This window comes from Crocodylus porosus, unplaced genomic scaffold (assembly GCF_001723895.1).
Source record: "Crocodylus porosus isolate Cpor-Errol unplaced genomic scaffold, CroPor_comp1, whole genome shotgun sequence".
Lineage (NCBI taxonomy): Eukaryota > Metazoa > Chordata > Crocodylia > Crocodylidae > Crocodylus > Crocodylus porosus.
Genome location: NW_017728906.1, coordinates 155,130,401 through 155,134,724, shown reverse-complemented (window position 1 = coordinate 155,134,724; position 4,324 = coordinate 155,130,401). Strand labels below are relative to the sequence as shown.

At 45.6% G+C, this 4,324-nt stretch overlaps 1 protein-coding gene across 4 annotated transcripts in view; it reads left to right on the top strand.

Annotated features, from left to right (window-relative positions):
- LOC109306562 (fibrinogen-like protein 1) overlaps positions 1-4,324 on the top strand; it is a 34,668-nt gene that overhangs the window by 5,986 nt on the left and 24,358 nt on the right. For 3 of the 4 annotated variants that reach the window (XM_019530011.1, XM_019530010.1, XM_019530009.1), the window contains exon 2: positions 3,778-3,918. The exons of the other annotated variant lie outside the window; for it this stretch is intronic. The gene's annotated coding sequence lies outside the window, so the exon portion shown is untranslated. The remainder of the gene's footprint in view (positions 1-3,777; positions 3,919-4,324) is intronic. 4 annotated transcript variants of the gene reach the window in all.

The window sequence follows — 4,324 nt, the reverse complement described above, 5'->3', positions numbered from 1 at the left end:
AATATTCCCGCCAGTGGCTCTGCAATGATGTCGGCCAGTGCCTTCAGTACCCTCGGATGGAGCTCATCCGGGCCTGCCGACTTAAAGGCATCCAGTTCTTCCAAGTGACCCTGCACCACCTCAGGTGGTGCCTCATATGACTTGGTAGGGATTGCGGGGACCTAGTGGGACTCCTCATATGACTGGAGTGTAGCCATAGAGGGCTGCACCTTGCACAGAAGGGACTGAGCAGATAGAAAAGGTGGAGGGGGTAGCTCTCTATGTGAGGGAGCAATACACCTCTCTGGAGGCTGATATTGGCTCTAAAGATAAGCAGCTTGAAACCCTCTTGGTCAAGCTTTGGGGAGGGGTAGGGTGATAGAATCCTAACTGTGGGTGTTTACTACTGCCCCCCAAACCAAGGGGAGGACCTGGATCTGGAGTTCTCTCAAGAACTGACAGAGGCTATGTGTGCAAGGGACTTGGTTGTCATGGGCGACTTATATTCTCATTAAGAAGAAAGGTAGCAGAAGGGCTGGCAAGACCTCCTGGCTCAATAGGGACATCACGGTCCTCTTGAAAAAGAAAAAAGAGGTGTACACACAGTGGAAGCTAGGGACAGACCTCAAGGAGGACTATACAACAGTGGTCCGCAGTGGCAACATATAGGGGGTGCACTGCAAGGCCCCAATCTGCCTGCTGGATCACAGGAGTCTGTTGCTGCCAGCAAATGACAGGAGTTTTGCTTGTTAACAACTTGAGGTGCAGTTTCCCAGAAACCTGTGCACCTATATCCTTGAAACTTGGCAGGCTTCATGCCCTCAGAAGGGGCTACCATCCCTGCAAGTTTCATCCAAATCAGGCAAGAAATTACGAAGTTTTAGGCATTTTCATGATTCCTCATTATAACCTATGGGTGAAACGTTGAAACAGCTAAAGTTTCAACAAAATGAAACGGAACAGTCCTTTTGAAATGAAACAAAACACTGTTCCAAAGAAGTGGAATGGTGCTGTTTTGCACAGCCCTATTCCCCATGTACCCACAACTATGCAGAGCTTTAGGCACCAATCTGGAGTGAAGATCAAACTTATGTCTCCAAATCCACAGCGAGGCATTGTAGCTCCTCTCCCATTACATTCTGTCTTGAGTCCTCCACAAAATTGACTTAAGAATCAGAAAATGAGGGTTGGAAAGGACCTCAGGAGGTCATCTAGTCCAACCCCCTGCTCAAGCAGGACCAACTCACACTGGATCATCCCAGCCAAGGTTTTGTCTAGCCGGGTCTTAGAAACCACCAAGGATGGAGATTCCACCACCTCTCTGGGTAACCTGTTCCACTGTTTTGCTACCCTCCTAGTGACAAAGTTTTTCCTGTATCTAACCTAAACTTCCCTTGCTGCAACTTGAGACCATTGCTCCTGGTTCTGTCATCTGTCACCACTGAGAACTGTCTAGTTCCATCTTCTTTAGAACTCCCCTTCAGGTGGTTAAAGGCTGCTATCAAATCCCCCTCTCACTTGGCTCGCTTTGCTTCGTTTCTCTAGACTAAATAGCCCCAGTTCCCACAGGCTCTCCTCAGAAGTCATGTGCCCCAGCCCCCTAACCATTTTTGTTGCCCTCTGCTGGACTGTCTATCCAATTTGCTCACATCCCGTCTAGTGGCAGGCCCAAAACTGGATACAGTACTACAGATGTGGCCTCACCAGTGCTGAATAGAGGGAAATAATCACTTCCCTTGATCTGCTGGCAACACACCTACCAATGCATCCCAGTATGCCATTAGCTTTCTTGGCAACAAGGGCACACTGTTGGCTCATAATCAGATTATTATCTACTGTAATCCCCAAGTCCTTCTCTGCAGAGCTGCTGCCCAGCCTGTCAGCTCCCAGCCTGTACCAGTACATGGGATTGTTCCATCCTAAGTGCAGGATTCTGTACTTGTCCTTATTGAACCTCATGAGATATCTTCTGGTCCAATCCTCCAGTTCCCCAAGGTCACTCTGAATCTTAGCCCTACCCTCCAGCATATCTACTACTTCTCCCAGCTCAGTGTCATCTGCAAACTTGCTGAGGGAGCACTCTGTGCCATCTTCCAGGTCATTGATGAAGATATTAAACAAAACCAGGCCCACAACTGATCTCGGGGCACTCCTCTTGATACCAGCTACCAGCTAGACATTTAGCTGTTGGCCACTACACTCTGAGCCTGAAGCTCCAGCCAGTTTTCTATCTTCTTTATAATCCATTCATCCAGCCTGTACTTCCTTAGTTTGCCTGTAAGAACATTGTATCAAAAGCCTTGCTAAAATCAAGGTGTATCACATACACTGGTCTCCCCAAATCCACAGAGCCAGTCACAGAAGGCAGTCAGGCTGGTCAGGTATGACTTGCCCTTGGTGAATCAATGCTGGTTGTTCCTAATCACCTTCTCCTCCAAGTACTTAGATATGGATTCCTTGAGGACCTGCTCCATGATTTTTCCATTGACTGAAATGAGGCTGACTAATCTGTAGTTCCCTGAATCCTCCCTTTTCACTTTCTTAAATATGGGATCTATATTGGCCCTTTCCCAGTCTTCTTGGACCTCTTCCAATCTCCATGATTTTTCAGAGGTAATGGCCAGGGACTCTGCAATCACATCAGCCAACTCCCTCAACACCCTTCGATGCATTGCATCTGGCCGTATAGACTTGTACACATCCAGCTTTGCTAAATAGTCTCTAACTTGTTCTTTCACCACTGCTGGCTGCTCACCTCCTCCCCAAGCTGTGCTTGCTGTCAGTCTGGGAGCTGACCTTGCCTGTGAAGAGAGAGGTAAAAGAGGCATTGAGCACTTCAGCCTTTTCCTCATCACAAGGTTGCCTCCTCCATTCAGTAAGGGACCCACACTTTCCTTGATCTTCCTCTTGTTGATAACATATATGTAGAAACCTTTCTTGTTACCCATCACATCCCTTGTTAGCTACAACTCCAACTGTGCTTTGGCCTATCTGACTTCATCCCTGCATGCCCGAGCAATACTCTTGTACTCTTCGCTCATTATTTGTCCAACTTTCCATTTCTTTTTCATGATTTAGCTTACTGAAGAATTCCCTACTAAGCCAAGCTGGTATTCTGCCATACTTGCTAGTCTTCCTGCACATTGGGATGGTTTGTTCCTGCACTCTCAGTAAAGTTTTTGAAGTACAGCCAAGTCCCTGGGCTCCTCTCCCCACCAGACTGGCTTCCCAGGAGATCCTGCCCATGAGTTCCCTGAGTCAGTCTGCTTTTCTGAAGTCCAGTGTCCTTACTCTGCTACTCTCCTTCTTTCTTTTCCTCAGGTTCCTGAACTCAATCATCTGCTAATCACTGCTGCTCAAGTTGCCATCTATTATATTCCTCACCAATTCTTCCCTGTTTGTGAGCGGCAGGTCAAGAAGAGCACAGCCCCTAGCTGTCTGCTCCAGTACTTACACCATTTAGGGGCCAACTTAACTGAATAACTGGAGTTCAAGAAAATCTGATTTATTAGCAACAATTAGTGTATTCTCTCCCTGGTACTTACATTCTTGCTCTCTTTATCTCTATTTTATACATAGAAATAAAACCTGTTCCAGTAATAATGTGTGTGTTCTGCAAAGGAGTATAGTGCTTTAACAAAAGTGTATGTGATTTATGGAGACAACATTGTTATTAACTAATCATTATTAACTAGCAATTAGAGTTAGTTTATAGTCCCACCTGATCAATTTACAGAGCTTTTCATCAATAGGCCTGAAGTACTTTACAAAATTAGTATAATTATTTCTGTTTTACAGATGTGGAAACTGCAGCACAGAAAGGTAAAATGACTTGTCCTTTGTCACCCAGCAGGCTAGTGGAAGAGCCAAGAATACAGCCAAGATCTTCTGGGTTCCGGTCCACTCCTATGCTGTGAACAAGGCAAAAGGGAGCAACATGTAAAGCATGTGGATTAATTTTAAATTAACTTTGTTGATTTTATGTTACTTTGAATGGGACTGGCCCTGCATTTGTCTGAGTCTGCCTCCTACAAACTCCATCTACATTCACATACCTCCTTAGTATTTAGGAGGTTCTGCCCTCACAGCTGCTATTAGTGGATGATTGGGTTTTTCCATTAGGCAGATCACTTAATGTCTCTTCACTTTGAAAAAATATCTAAAAACTTTTTCCAAAATCATTTAAACCTTATTACCACTCTTTTATTTTCCCATCTGTTCATAAATTTGTTGAGGGGGTTTTGAATAAACAAGACTGTGATCGATGGGAAGCTGGGTGACAGCGACCACGAGCTGATCACCTTCACCATCCGCCGTAAAGCTGGCAAGTCAGTCGGCAACACAG